Source organism: Panicum virgatum, chromosome 7K (assembly GCF_016808335.1).
Source record: "Panicum virgatum strain AP13 chromosome 7K, P.virgatum_v5, whole genome shotgun sequence".
Taxonomy (NCBI): Eukaryota; Viridiplantae; Streptophyta; class Magnoliopsida; order Poales; family Poaceae; genus Panicum; species Panicum virgatum.
Window position 1 is genome coordinate 2,405,748 of NC_053142.1, and position 16,054 is coordinate 2,421,801.

The 16,054-nt window shown below is 44.1% G+C and overlaps 2 long non-coding RNA genes and 2 pseudogenes across 4 annotated transcripts; 1 reads left to right on the forward strand and 3 right to left on the reverse strand.

Annotated features, from left to right (window-relative positions):
• Positions 1-4,198: 4,198 nt before the first annotated feature.
• Positions 4,199-5,224, reverse strand: LOC120639547. 2 transcript variants are annotated; one of them, XR_005661480.1, is made up of 3 exons: positions 5,176-5,224; positions 4,561-4,643; positions 4,199-4,451 (listed from the first exon to the last, which is right to left on the reverse strand). It is a non-coding gene; the product is annotated as an uncharacterized LOC120639547 (long non-coding RNA). The 2 variants fall into 2 exon arrangements; XR_005661479.1 differs by having other exon boundaries at positions 4,561-4,663; positions 5,176-5,223.
• Positions 5,225-5,943: 719 nt separating this feature from the next.
• Positions 5,944-6,385, reverse strand: LOC120639548. 2 transcript variants are annotated; one of them, XR_005661482.1, is made up of 2 exons: positions 6,333-6,385; positions 5,944-6,192 (listed from the first exon to the last, which is right to left on the reverse strand). It is a non-coding gene; the product is annotated as an uncharacterized LOC120639548 (long non-coding RNA). The 2 variants fall into 2 exon arrangements; XR_005661481.1 differs by having other exon boundaries at positions 5,944-6,237.
• Positions 6,386-8,324: 1,939 nt separating this feature from the next.
• Positions 8,325-11,686, forward strand: LOC120639550 (annotated as a pseudogene).
• A 2,184-nt stretch (positions 11,687-13,870) lies between these two features.
• On the reverse strand, positions 13,871-16,051 carry LOC120643060 (annotated as a pseudogene).
• Between the last annotated feature and the right edge of the window lie 3 nt (positions 16,052-16,054).

A 16,054-nucleotide genomic window follows, 5' to 3' on the forward strand; every position in this document is an offset into this window, starting at 1 on the left:
GTACATAAGTACTGGAGCTAATGTTGGCTCGATTCCAACTGCGATAGCACTTAATCTTTTCGTTCATTGTTTTGCGAGTGGGTTTATTCTTTTCCCTTTCATTTGATCTGACAAGATTTGAAAGAGATAACGACATGTTCCTACCTAAGTTGCATCGTCCTAAATCATGCCGTCTCATTTTGAGTATGATGTGTTAACACTAGGGTATTGACAAGACTAGACCCTTGCCCATTGGTTACTTGCTAGGATTAAAGATGAATGCCATTAAGAAAATGATTAAACTAAAGCTTAAAAGTTGATGAAAGAAGAGGTATTTATCAGGACGACATATTTTATTACCGCACATGGTCATTTGCACCTCTTTTTCGAAATTTAAAGAAATGCAAATATGATTGCTTGAACTTAAGTCAAATAGGAGAGATGAGGAAAGTAGCTATAAGTTATAAGAGTCAAGCTATACAATAATTAATCTTTTATTTGTCTACTAGATTTTTTTATTATTACACGTTTCTATTATCTTCTCTATTCCTCACATACCTATGCTTTTGTGCTTTGTTTCTTGCATGAGAGCCAAGCTCTCTTCTCTCCTTTCCTGTCTCCTCCACATCAGTAAAAAAATATTGATTAGCTTAGCTATAAGCCAATTGTTGTACCTGCTCTAACTATTATATATGAGATTGCTGTCGGTTGCAATATTGTCTTCTGTAACTTTGTGTTTTCTGTGATTGGCCAGATCTGCTTTAATAGGGCCAACACAAAACTAAACAAATATCTAATGCATGAAGTGATGCTGATGGAGACGTGCATGGGGGAGAATTTCTGGTGCCCCAGAAAGTAAAGCAGATCACAAAGAAAATTAAAGAAATCAAAAGGAAATGATTCTCAGGGATTGGGTTGCCGTAGGTCCTGGCATGAGGCATCACATTCATGTCTGCTGCTCAAGTCCAATGCCAAAGCATTCAGGCAGGCAGGCATGAGATTTAGGGGGGTGTTTAGTTAGTGATTTTTTTTTTCAAAAGTCATATCGATTGTTTGATCAGATGTCGGGAGGGCTTTTCGGGTACTAATTAAAAAACTAATTTCAGAACTCGCTTGGAAACCGCGAGACGAATCTTTTGAGGCCTTTGACGCATCATTAGCGCATGTGGGTTACTGTAGCACTTATAGATAATCATGCACTAATTAGGCTCAAAAAATTCGTCTCATCGTGTACATCCAAATTGTGCAATTAGTTTTGTTGTTTAACTATATTTAATATTTCATGCATGTGTTCAATGGGGAGACAAAAAAATTTAGCCAAAAAATTTTAGGAACTAAACGGCCCCTTAGGTGGCCAGCATGCAAATGGATGGGCATTCCATTTCATTATTTATTAAGGCCCTTGGGTGTGAGACCAGGCCTTGTTTAGATGCATTCAAAATTCTAAAACTTTACAAGATTCCCCATCACATCGAATTTTTAAATGCATGCATGAAGTATTAAATATGCCTAAACAAAATGACTAATTACACAGTTTGACTATAATTTACGAGACGAATATTTTGAGCCTAGTTAACTCATAGTAGGATAATAATTACCAAATATAAACGAAAGTGCTACAGTATTTTACACCCAAAATTTTTCGCATCTAAACAAAGTCCAGTCCAGATTTGTTGCTACATAAATTCTGAGCGAACAACTGCTTGACTGTGTCTGCCGGTGGGGGTAGTTAGTACTAGTACAGTAGTACTCATCATCACTGCTCCGCAGCCATGAAGTGAACCATACCGGCGGCATGTGCAACCTACAGTACCTGCAGAGTCAAACCATTATTTTGCTTTTTTATGGAGTAATTAATCTTAGTAGGCAAAGGTCAGAAAACCCTGTTTTTGACAGGGGTATGAAAGCACCCACATGTATATATATAAATCGTGAGCACTGAGTTGCTACTCTCTGTGTTCTAAATTATATTCCAACTTTCTTAGAGCGTAAAAACATTTCAAATTTGACCAACCTTATACAATAAAATACTAATATTTATAATAATAAATAAATATTATTATATTTTTTATTAAATATATTTTCATATTATATCTATTTAGTGCTATAAATTTTTGTAATCTTTTCTATAATGTTGGTTAAACATAAAAATAGTTTGAGTCTCCAAATAAAAATCTAAAATTTAAAACAGCGGAGTAGGATTTGTGCAAAGACAAAATGTTCATTCAAATTTTGATCTCAAAATTTCCCACATATTTCGAGATGGGCGGCTGCCGGCTGGTTGTCAGCTTGCTAATGCTTGGTGTTTGCAAAGAAGTTTAGCGCCAGCAGTGATGTCAATCACTTGAAATGCACTTTGTTTCTTTAAAACCATATACATACATGTGGCTGCTGATTAGCACTGGTATGATTATATATATCATCTGCATCCCTGCCAAGCGATCCTCCTCCGATGGTTGCCGCCGTCTCCAGGTTAACAAATATAATCCCCGCGCCTACGTGGCACGCAACCTCTCTAGAGATCATTGCAGCGCGTCACGATCCGACGTGTCATCCCCATGGGCCACAACAGGAAACCGGGCTCTCATAAACCTCCAGCAAAAAATGCATGCATATATACCTACTCACACGTGTCATCACCACCTGTCCCGGTAGAGAAAGGTTGACATAATACAAAATAGGCTGTCATGTACAAGGTTAACCTAACCAGTGGGAACGGTCCGGTTTCGGCCGGTACCCAACCGGCCAAAATTCAAATTTTAAATTTGAATTCAAAAAATAAAAAATTCCCAAAAAATTTCTAAAAATACTTCAAGGTGTGATGAATCTAATGGTGTCAAATTTTCTCAAAAATTCATTCATTTAGTATAGTTTGTGGGAATTTAAAGTTAAATCAAAAAGAAAAAGAAAAAAAATGGGCCGGCCCATGAAGGCCCACCGATCAAACCGGTCAAACCGGCCGGTAAACCGGTTGCACGGGAGCTTTTGAATTTCAAACCGGTCAAACCGACCGGTAAACCGGTAAAAACCGGCCGGTAAACCGGTCAAAACCGGCCGGTAAACCGGTCGGAACCGGTTGCATGGGAGTTTTTGAATTTATTTGAATTTGGATTTGAATTCAACCGGTTTCCACCGGTTACCGGCCTAACCGGTCCGGTAAACCGGTACCGGAGGGCGGCGGTTAGGCCGGTCCGGTCGGTTTTTAAAACCCTGGTCATGTATACAAAACGAGACCATGGACGACAGGTGGCAGTTAGGTCTGCCACCTGTCCCCTTGACATTGTCCCATGCTCAAAACTAAACTGTCATACTCCGGGACAAACACTAACATTTAATTGTTTATGCATATTTGGGGGGAAAAAGTGAAATATGGAATTCATTTGTTTATGATACAAGCTAGTAAGCTAGAACTCATCCTTGCAGCAAATTAAAGCTAGCACAACCCCAACACACCCAACTGCTAACCGTGAGTGCATCATGGGTGACCCAATCCATATTCAAATTCTTTTTTGTTTTGGGACAGTACTAACCACTAACCATTCTAGGCCTCCAGAAGTCCGGCCTACTAATAACTGTCAGCAATCATCTATCCATCTACTAATAACTACTAGTAAGGTGCCCGTGCTAACGCCACGGATAAATTGCAGACTTACAAAATAAACATTTATTGATATCATAGTTTACCATTTCCTTTCCGAAATACATACTGAAAACATAGGTTCAGATACATGATAGTAACACAAGTGTCGAACATCCGACAGCCACTGAAAATGAGGTCCAAACAGCCAAACTCAAGTTCAGACACGCACACATTTACCACACTTGATCACTTACTGATAGATGTAGATATCTCTCCCTTAGTCCCTTATTTCAGCTTCTCACTGCAAAAACTACAGAAGCTCATGGCACCCTCTTTCACAAGAGGAGGCATGTTCTCTTTATCCTTATTTCACCAGGCATCAGGTGCTCAGCTTGAAGCTTAAAAAACATGATCTCCAAAAATGTGGGTAGTTTTAGGGTTTGGGCCACGGGAAACAAAACATGTACTGGAACCATTTGTTCAAATAGTGAGCACGACATGTGATAAGTTTTACCATACGATGTCAAGGAAAGAATAATTCAGAGAACTGCCTGTGAAGTATTTAAATATATACCATGACTAACTCTAGCAATATTACTGCTATACTCATTTCCTCTTCAGTCCTTTGCCATGTGTTTCTGGCACAAAATCAACAGTTTACTACATCTCAGTCCAATTACACATAAAAGCCTGGAAAAGCCAATGCGCCTAAAAAATTCAGAAGTGAAAATTTGGAGACCTATTATGCATATTAAATTAGAGCACAATGAGAAAATCGAAATACAACCCACTAACCTGATTTATTCTGAAGTGAAAATATGGTAGCCCACCTCTCTTGCCTTGAGTGCTTAGAGCCTTAGGGTAGATCACCACAGACACCGGTGGACATGTACTACACCCAAATCAAAGAGGAAATATGAAACATATGGGATGGGATAACCAATCTGAATGGCAGGTAGAGGCAGGCAGGATTGGTCTTGGGTCGGCAAAAAAGCATATACCTGTGCATGACTCCTGGAAGGCATGTTGTTGAGCACCACATCATCGGGGGACTTCCTGCCCAGACGCATTGCTTCTCGGTAAGCTCCACATGGAAATACACAACTAAATCCACTCAAAAATGTTTAGCAAGACAATTACTGAAAAGAACATGGATAGCCTAATCTATTCTTTCATTATGCGGACCATCATTGCATTACTGAAAAGAACACAAAGCTAACATGTGTGTCATTTGAAGCATGCACATGAAAACAACCAAAACATAACATATGTCATAGGGCTATTATGAAGAACACCTATTGCAGATCCATTCAACAAATCAAAGGAAGAACTGATAAACTAGGTTTGCAAACTCTATGCAACTATTAATATATTTAAAATCGACCCTCCCATAAGAGAATGCACCTCCCATAGAGAATGCACCTGCTCGTTACAACCAGTATTAAAAGTAGAATTATCATACATATAATAAAAAAATCTGCAAGACAAAATTGACTAAAAAGCAAAGCTATGAATTGCGTGCCAAAAAAAAGTAGTACCAAGCATCAATGGAAACTAAATTGCGTGCATTCCAGAACATGGATACAATGCTTTTTTAAAATGCCTTCCTAAATTACCTGAGAATGGGACGAGTTTGCATTGCCGGACCTCAAGTTCACATCAACACATGCCTTCCTGCTTCGCTGATGAGAGTGTCTCCATTCCAGAAGTGCAGCAGCAATTTTACAGAACAGCACATGCTCACAAGTTTTGTGATGGTCAGTGACTGGCAGAAAAATAAAGGCCTTCCTAAACAAAAACACACTACTCTGAAAGGAGACATGTAAGCAGTTTATATTCTGAAGCATATCTTAATGTTACATCCAGCTTTAGCACTGGTTTCAATAAACATGACGCCAAGGTCCATCAAGACTTGCTTGTTCCATGAGATGCAACAGAATTCAGCAAGAATATAAGAGTGACACGTTGAGATTCCAGTTCTAGTGACAAAAACAAGCAACAAAAAAACACAGGCTCATACACATTGAGTAAAGATACATAGTATATGCTAAGTAAATCTAGGCTTAAAGAAAGCAAAGCTTCCAGCTTTTTGCTAAATGCCAACCCAAGACATGCGCTCCAGAAGAACGCTCTAAATGCCTCACTGAGATTGAGCCCTGGACCCAGGTCCCACTTGATATACTCAGCAACAGCACATGGGATTATTCTGATCACAAAGTTTAGGGTGATATCCACCAGAAAATTCCTACGAAATGCAATCCAAATATTTTAGTTATTTTTTGCTTGGTATGAATTTTGTTGTCAGTATCAACAACAGCACAAATAAATGTCAGTATCTCACGCAGTATCTTTCAGTTTGATGAAGCAAGCCTGAAATCAACATATAGCTCTGTTCATACGGCTGTAAGCTCTGGTCACACAATAATCGGCGGATCCCATACAAGTAATGCTGAAGTTCAGATTGATTGAGAATAGAATGGCTGATGCAGTGATATTGAAATACTACATGGTAACTGTATTTCGGTTCCTTCTTTGCTACCTGGAAATACATTCTGTATTTTCCAAACTCACCTTGGTTGTGTCGGCAAGTAGAGAGCAGCAACAACAGCATGGCAGCTGGCAGAGAGCCACACCTTGATTGAGGACCAGCAACAGGTTCAGATTTAATAGATTTCGAGCTAGGGTTTGAATATTGGACGAAAAAGAAAAGGCACGATAATGAGATATCGTACGGGGAGGCAAAAGTAGCTGCCAAAGGTAAGCACCTCGTTACCTCTCGGAGCGCAGTGCAGATGGCCAGGGGCAGCAAGATCCGAATCGGTGGCAACCGTCTTCCACCGGACGCATCGAAGGAGGATGCCTGGGACTGGGAGTAGGTCCCAGATCGCGGGTGCGGCGGACGGCTCGTTCACGGCCTGGGACTGGGAGGAGGGAGGATGGAGGTGCGGGCCGCACCGGAGGCGAGCCGAGCTCGCCGCCAGCCGGGGCCGTCGAGATCCGCGCCGTCGCCCCTGCCTAGTCGCTTGCTCCACGCCGTCGGCCCGTCGCCCTGTGTTTCGCGTTGCCGCTGTCGCCGCTGGCGCCCACGCAGATCTAGGGTTTGGCGTGTCGGGGCCTGACGCTGCGCATCCCGTCGGCACGTGGAACTCCGGCGGTCGTTGGGAGGCAGGGAGGCGCAGCGGCGGTGGCCGGATCTGCGGCAGCGACTGCGGCAGCGCGCGGTGCAGAGATAGGGGCGGGGGCGATTGCTCAGAGGAGGGCGGATGGATGGGGGAGGCGCCGGCGGAGGAGGAGGCGCCGGCGGCGCGCCCGGCCGGCAGAGGAGGAGGCGGCGGCGGTGTGCCCAGCCGGCAGAGGCGGAGGCGCGGCGGTGTGCCCAGCCGACGGAGGCGGAGACGGAGGAAGCGGGCCTTTTTTTTTCTCTCGCGAGTTTGGTGGGCGTCGTTTCGAACCGAGGCGGACGGAGGTGGGGGGATTCGGAATTGGAGCCGCGCGGACGACGGGGCGGGGCGTGGGCGCTTCAACGCGTTGAAGCAGACGATTCCGAATCCGTTGGATGGAGTTGTAGATCTGCTAGACATATTTTGAGTCGTCGATTTGTACAGAGTGGAAATTTTGGGTACAAATCTGTGGGTGCACTGCATGCCGACACTCTCAGCGGGGGACGCAGATCAGGGTGGACGGAGCATAATTTCATCGGTCCCTTATAGGATGGAAATAGCGCGTGTGGTGAGCAAAATGACAGGTTCACAAATACTTCTGCGATTTCGTCAATATTTACGGACTACAGAGGAACACCATGGGCCACCATCTTTTATGGACCGCCTGTAGTGATTTTTGGTAGGGGTGCAAATTGTTAACTCGCACCTCCAACCTTTTTAGTTTCAAAATTTGTAATATTTTTTTAAAATAAGATTTGATTTTAGAGAAATAGTATAAAATTTTGAATTAAAGAATGTTGGAGGTACACATAAAGGTCACTAATTGACACTCCTAATTTTTGGTGTTGCGGCATCTGATACTGAAACAATCTCTAGTTCAGTTCTTTGTCAGAATATTAGCATTTACAAAACTATACATTTTACAAACCGATTTTTTTTCTCCTGATGATGATGAGTCACGGTGGCAGCACGGGAAAGTTGAAAGAGAGCAGATATCTTTCATCATCCATGATGATCTATCAAGTTTTGCAACAGTAGAGGACGCGTTCTTTTTTTGAAAAACTAGAACGCGTTCTTCTCTTGGTGCTGAGACCATCAGAATCCTCCTTTCGTCAAAGCGAAGTTGACCCTAGCCGCCCTTAGGGTTTAGAGATATGTACTAACATCACCAAAAGCAGCTAGCATGAATCTTCGCAGAAACCGGGACATATATATATATCCCACTGACACGCGGGCCCAGTGGAATTGATATAGTTGAGTGGTCCCCTGCATCAGTAACACTTGCCACAATAGCAATTCACTGTTCCTGATTTCTCTGGTAAAAGCAATGCAACAGTATGGTGATCACTCTAGTAAAAGGCTGCTCCAGTGTGAGTAAATTGTCAAGGAAAATAATTAGGGAAAACAGCAGCAGCAGCAGCAAAAGCTAACTCGCCAAGATTAGACTTTGGGAAAATCAGAGCAGGCAGGAGTGGGCTTTCCCTTTCCATGAGTGCCGGGGGTGTCCTTACAATGCCCACCCAACTCTGGGCGTCGCTGCTGCGGTTGGCTTTCCCTTTTGATAGGCAGGGGCAGGGCAGCAGCAGCAGCGGCACCTGCAGTGCCCACCTCAGCCTGTCGCCTCCACTCGCTTCTCCACCACAGCACAGCACTCGTCAATTCAATCGCTCGCCGCGCTCGCCTATTTATGATGGGGATGGCTGCTGCTCCATCGCCGCTGCAGCACTAATCGTCGCCCCATTTTCAAGAGGCAAGAGCATCATGTATGTATGGGAAAACAAACCCCAACCATTTTCTTCTTCCTGCTCTTCCTCTTCTCTCTCAGGTGGCTGGCCTACTTCCTCTTCCTAGCAAGTACTAGTAGTGTGCTACAAGTTGCAAGCAAAGCGAGATTTTTAGGAAAGCATCGGATCACATCCTCTCATCCATTATATTCATATTCCGGCATCCATCGATGATCGATCCTTTGTACGTTTTCCACCACTGTTAGTTGGTCATCAGTGACTGACGACGCGACCGGAAGGGAGCCGGCCCAACCATCCCAGCCCAAGGTTACTTGCTCGATCCGTCCCTTGCATAGCCGGCCGGCCATGGAGAAGGAGATCAATCCGCCGCCGCAGGTGACGGTACGAGTCGTCTCTCGCCTCTCTTCTTCTTCTTCTTCTTCTTCTTCTCTGCAGCAAACACTGAAGCAAGCAAGCAAGACTGCTTTGGACTCTGAACCTTCTTACTCCTTTAATTCGTAGGACACCACTTCATCACCAACAGAAGAGAACCCTGGACCGTCCGACCAACGACGGCCGCGGCCGCATCTCTGCATCGACATCCCGGCGTCAAGCCTGCCCGGCGATCACCTCCCGACGCCGACGGAGGCCGACATCACCCCAACCCCGACGGGTTCTTCCACCACCACCAACACCAGAAGGAGCAGCATCCCCATCACGCCCAGCAACAGCAGGAACGGTAAGCCGCCCCTGCGCTCGCCGTCCTTGATGCTGAGGCAGACGGTCAAGAGCCTCCTGCCCCTGGGGAGCTTCAAGTCGTCGGTCAAGTTCTTCAACTCCAAGGTCATGGCCAGGACGTCCTCGCTTCCCCTGGACGACGTTGCAGGACACCATCAAGCCGTTGACAAATCTTCAACAAGTTCTTGTACCGCCACCGTAAGAATTTCGTTTCCTTGCTAGCTGTTGATTTCAGTTCTATCAGCATCTTTATCTAAATATAGTAAGCATGCATGTGATTTGTTACAAGCAGGAGCCTGTACTTCACATCTGCCGCTCGCAGTCCCTCCCCATGAACATGAAGAAATTCAACGCCAAGAGCTTCAAGAGGATGGACTCGCTAGGCGGCATGTACCGTGTAGTTCCCTCCACACCGAGAGCCCCAGCCGCGAGCAATGTCGTTCCTGACATAGTCCCTTCTTCAGAGCCAGGTGGACAATTTTGTTACTGACAGATACTTGCCAATTCTGCATTCTGAATGTGCTAGCTAATAGCGGCTTGGTTCGATCAGGGGTCGTCGGCGAAGATGAAGGCGAGGACATTCCGGAGGAGGAAGCCGTGTGCCGGATCTGCATGGTCGAGCTGTCCGAAGGCAGTGACACCCTCAAGCTGGAGTGCTCCTGCAAGGGTGAGCTTGCTCTGGCACACAAGGACTGTGCCATGAAGTGGTTCACCATCAAGGGCACCAGGACCTGCGAGGTGTGCAAGCAGGATGTGCAGAACCTCCCGGTGACTCTGCTACGTGTTCAGAGCCTGCAGCGCGAGCCGAATCGCGTGGCCAATGGAGGCAACAGATCCAGATACCAACGGTACAGGTTACCTAATTTTGAACAATTGCTTCTATCATCGTCAGCATTTGCACTCTTTGTGGAAGCAGAACACCTAAGCTAATGCTGGAGAGTGACACAGTACTAGTTTATGAATCCCAACTATTTTTTGGTCAGTAATAATGCAGAACATCATGACAGCAGATGTTCATATAGGAAAATATTATTATTACTAAACAAACGATTTAATAATTCTTTCCACCAGTTCCTACGAATTGTAATTATTTTACTTGTGAACAAGTTTTACTTGAACAAGCCATGCTAGCTAGGATGCTACCAAGACTTGATCCTTTGGAAATAAATAAAGATGCTATTGCCTGCATCCTTAGCATCTAATAATTAATCTTCATAGAGATAACACATGTACCTCCAGTTTTGGAGGGGGCGCAGTATAATAATAATTAGGACACAAATGGTTTGTTGGTTTCCTACTTTGAACAGATCAGGATCACACGTGCCGTCAATATATTTAGCATCTGATTGATGACATGTGTGTGCTAGTAGTACACTAACTCTCTCACAAGAAACTTGCACAAACCTGACGTATGCTTCTTGCTCATGTAACTCTCAGGGTGTGGCATGGGACACCTATCCTCGTAATCATAAGCATCCTGGCCTACTTCTGCTTCTTGGAACAGTTACTGGTACCTAACTTCCTCTCTGGCTCTGCTTGCCACTTCTGGAGCACAATCAAAAATTAATTAGCAAACATATGGACATGGTTAATTTGCTAATGATTCTCTCCGGTACGGTACTATATTTGTGATACTGACAGGTGGCCCATGACGGCATTGCTGCGCTGGCAATATCGCTGCCCTTCTCATGTATCCTGGGGCTCTTCTCATCATTGACAACGACAAGCATGGGTATGAGTGTCATCCAGAAGTTTGAACACCACATAATTGCAAAGCTTGATTCTGTTGTAATGGATCCATGATTTATACATCATTGCAGTGGCAAGAAGGTACGTTTGGATCTACGCGGCAGTACAGTTTCCTCTTCGTCGTGTTCTTCACCCATCTGTTTTACAGATATGTAAGCACAAATCAAACCTGTACAAACATCGCCTCATCATATTCACGTCGCTTCAATATCTGAACAAATTAAGTTGCAACTTCATCTAGTACATTGTGCTGAATCGGTGATCCTAAAAAAAAAAAATTGCAGCTCCATCTGCAGGCCGTGATATCCATCATCCTTGCGACCTTCGCTGGGTTCGGCGTGGGGATGACCGGGAACTCCATCATCGTTGAGATACTGCGGTGGAGGGTGCGGCGGATGGCGCCTCCTGCTCCTGCCATGCCCCGCCGTGATCGCGGAGCACGCGCAGCCCAGCAGCAGGCTCCGGCGTCTGATCAACCTTCCGGCCAGTCTTCAGTTGCCGGCGGCGGACAGCGCGGCGGACAGCACGACACCGTTGCTGCTGGCGATGTTGAGAACCCCGCCCTCCCTCAGGCATAGAACATGTATATTGTATAACTGTATAAGCAGTTCTTTTCTAGATAGTATATACAGAGTATATGTGTAGCAGTTGTAGTTTACCTGCTGAGAGGTTGGGGGCCTCATTTCACTGTATAAATGGTAGAACAGACCAAGTCTGAATTTTGTTTTTTAAGGGAGAAGAGATCCCAATCTCAATCCAGTTCCATTTTTTCTTCTTGTTTTGTAGCATGTAATGTAATAAGTAGCGTGGCAGCACTGAAAAGAATCGATGCTGATGTCCTTCTCTATCAGCATGTACAGATGCATGCATACTACCTTGTGAAAGGAATCAGTATGCAGTACTGCAGTTTATGGTGTGTAAGGCCGTTAGACGTTTCAGTGCGTACCATATCCATTTTCTCTGCTAATGTCTTGGGGCATACAAATGTATATAACCTGTTAGAAATTAAATCTGAAGGAAAATAAGTTTCTCCAAGTCGACAACTTCAAACTTGTGCTACTATCCGCCAAGCTTCTCCAAGTTGCCATGACTCGTCAAAATTGACATCACTAAATTAAGCTTCCAAATTAATCACACCATAATTCTGTATCTGACAACTGCGTTTTCACCTAAAATATCTGTTTTTAGGGAAACGGAACTTAGGAGCAAAGAACACCTCTCACTTCTCAGCGTGGCCGATTGAAAAGAAAAATTGCAGACCGCCCATGGGCTTTAGTTCATTATGGATCCATATGGCCCATGGGGTATTCCACAAGAGGCCGGCTGTTCGAACTGAGTAGAAAAAGTTTATCAAGGGATCGGTCGTGCCTGCCCACAATCGCGCGACGGACAGCGGCCCACCTACGGTCTGCTATACATGCGGCCCATGCGTTCATACCCTCCATCTCTCTCATATCTGTCCATCCCTCCTCTTGCATGTCTTTCTTTTTAATCAAGCTTGTCCTAAAAAAATGTTTATATCTTCTCGTACGACCTCCGTTTTAAATACCGATTGTACCATTGTGTTCTACATGACAAGACGAACAAAACTAGATCCCACTTATATATATTTTGAAGATGTTTTATACGAGTAGCAACTTATGTATAAATTTGACCTTCGATATTATTGAAGAAGTTGCAACGATATACATATATGAGTTGCTACGCATATAATAGATTCTGTTTTTTGACAATCTTTATTTTACATGCTATTCATGTAAGTTGATATTTACATAATGACAACTTATATGTGTATATTGTAGCAATTAATACTTCAACAATATTAAATCTAAATTTACTCATAAGTTACTACTTGTGTGATAATATACAAATTATCATAAAATAAAAATTTTCACACACGTAAAATAAAAGTTGCCACAAAATAGAACCTATTATACACATGAGTTGTCATATATATAAGATATAAGTTACCGCAAACAAAATCGATCATACACTCAAACACATACGTTGATAACAAATAAAAGTTATTACAGTAAGCCGATATACACATAAGTTGCAAGAGCAAATCGTCACATAAGTTGCTATTAGTGCAAGACATCATCAAAATATATGTAAGTGTGATTTAGTTCTGTTCGTCTTGTCATGTAGAACACAATGGTACAATCGGTATTTAAAACGGAGGTCGTACGAGAAAGATAAAACATTTTTTTAGGACAAGCTTGATTAAAAAGAAAGACATGCAAGAGGAGGGATGGACAGATATGAGAGAGATGGAGGGTATGAACGCATGGGCCGCATGTATAGCAGACCGTAGGTGGGCCGCTGTCCGTCGCGCGATTGTGGGCAGGCACGACCGATCCCTTGATAAACTTTTTCCACTCAGTTCGAACAGCCGGCCTCTTGTGGAATACCCCATGGGCCATATGGATCAATAATGAACTAAAGCCCATGGGCGGTCTGCAATTTTTCTTTTCAATCGGCCACGCTGAGAAGTGAGAGGTGTTCTTTGCTCCTAAGTTCCGTTTCCCTAAAAACAGATATTTTAGGTGAAAACGCAGTTGTCAGATACAGAATTATGGTGTGATTAATTTGGAAGCTTAATTTAGTGATGTCAATTTGACGAGTCATGGCAACTTGGAGAAGCTTGGCGGATAGTAGCACAAGTTTGAAGTTGTCGACTTGGAGAAACTTATTTTCCTTCAGATTTAATTTCTAACAGGTTATATACATTTGTATGCCCCAAGACATTAGCAGAGAAAATGGATATGGTACGCACTGAAACGTCTAACGGCCTTACACACCATAAACTGCAGTACTGCATACTGATTCCTTTCACAAGGTAGTATGCATGCCATCTGTACATGCTGATAGAGAAGGACATCAGCATCGATTCTTTTCAGTGCTGCCACGCTACTTATTACATTACATGCTACAAAACAAGAAGAAAAAATGGAACTTGGATTGAGATTGGGATCTCTTCTCCCTTAAAAAACAAAATTCAGACTTGGTCTGTTCTACCATTTATACAGTGAAATGAGGCCCCCAACCTCTCAGCAGGTAAACTACAACTGCTACACATATACTCTGTATATACTATCTAGAAAAGAACTGCTTATACAGTTATACAATATACATGTTCTATGCCTGAGGGAGGGCGGGGTTCTCAACATCGCCAGCAGCAACGGTGTCGTGCTGTCCGCCGCGCTGTCCGCCGCCGGCAACTGAAGACTGGCCGGAAGGTTGATCAGACGCCGGAGCCTGCTGCTGGGCTGCGCGTGCTCCGCGATCACGGCGGGGCATGGCAGGAGCAGGAGGCGCCATCCGCCGCACCCTCCACCGCAGTATCTCAACGATGATGGAGTTCCCGGTCATCCCACGCCGAACCCAGCGAAGGTCGCAAGGATGATGGATATCACGGCCTGCAGATGGAGCTGCAATTTTTTTTTTTAGGATCACCGATTCAGCACAATGTACTAGATGAAGTTGCAACTTAATTTGTTCAGATATTGAAGCGACGTGAATATGATGAGGCGATGTTTGTACAGGTTTGATTTGTGCTTACATATCTGTAAAACAGATGGGTGAAGAACACGACGAAGAGGAACTGTACTGCCGCGTAGATCCAAACGTACCTTCTTGCCACTGCAATGATGTATAAATCATGGATCCATTACAACAGAATCAAGCTTTGCAATTATGTGGTGTTCAAACTTCTGGATGACACTCATACCCATGCTTGTCGTTGTCAATGATGAGAAGAGCCCCAGGATACATGAGAAGGGCAGCGATATTGCCAGCGCAGCATGCCGTCATGGGCCACCTGTCAGTATCACAAATATAGTACCGTACCGGAGAGAATCATTAGCAAATTAACCATGTCCATATGTTTGCTAATTAATTTTTGATTGTGCTCCAGAAGTGGCAAGCAGAGCCAGAGAGGAAGTTAGGTACCAGTAACTGTTCCAAGAAGCAGAAGTAGGCCAGGATGCTTATGATTACGAGGATAGGTGTCCCATGCCACACCCTGAGAGTTACATGAGCAAGAAGCATACGTCAGGTTTGTGCAAGTTTCTTGTGAGAGAGTTAGTGTACTACTAGCACACACATGTCATCAATCAGATGCTAAATATATTGACGGCACGTGTGATCCTGATCTGTTCAAAGTAGGAAACCAACAACCATTTGTGTCCTAATTATTATTATACTGCGCCCCTCCAAAACTGGAGGTACATGTGTTATCTCTATGAAGATTAATTATTAGATGCTAAGGATGCAGGCAATAGCATCTTTATTTATTTCCAAAGGATCAAGTCTTGGTAGCATCCTAGCTAGCATGGCTTGTTCAAGTAAAACTTGTTCACAAGTAAAATAATTACAATTCGTAGGAACTGGTGGAAAGAATTATTAAATCGTTTGTTTAGTAATAATAATATTTTCCTATATGACATCTGCTGTCATGATGTTCTGCATTATTACTGACCAAAAAATAGTTGGGATTCATAACTAGTACTGTGTCACTCTCCAGCATTAGCTTAGGTGTTCTGCTTCCACAAAGAGTGCAAATGCTGACGATGATAGAAGCAATTGTTCAAAATTAGGTAACCTGTACCGTTGGTATCTGGATCTGTTGCCTCCATTGGCCACGCGATTCGGCTCGCGCTGCAGGCTCTGAACACGTAGCAGAGTCACCGGGAGGTTCTGCACATCCTGCTTGCACACCTCGCAGGTCCTGGTGCCCTTGATGGTGAACCACTTCATGGCACAGTCCTTGTGTGCCAGAGCAAGCTCACCCTTGCAGGAGCACTCCAGCTTGAGGGTGTCACTGCCTTCGGACAGCTCGACCATGCAGATCCGGCACACGGCTTCCTCCTCCGGAATGTCCTCGCCTTCATCTTCGCCGACGACCCCTGATCGAAACCAAGCCGCTATTAGCTAGCACATTCAGAATGCAGAATTGGCAAGTATCTGTCAGTAACAAAATTGTCCACCTGGCTCTGAGAAGGGACTATGTCAGGAACGACATTGCTCGCGGCTGGGGCTCTCGGTGTGGAGGGAACTACACGGTACATGCCGCCTAGCGAGTCCATCCTCTTGAAGCTCTTGGCGTTGAATTTCTTCATGTT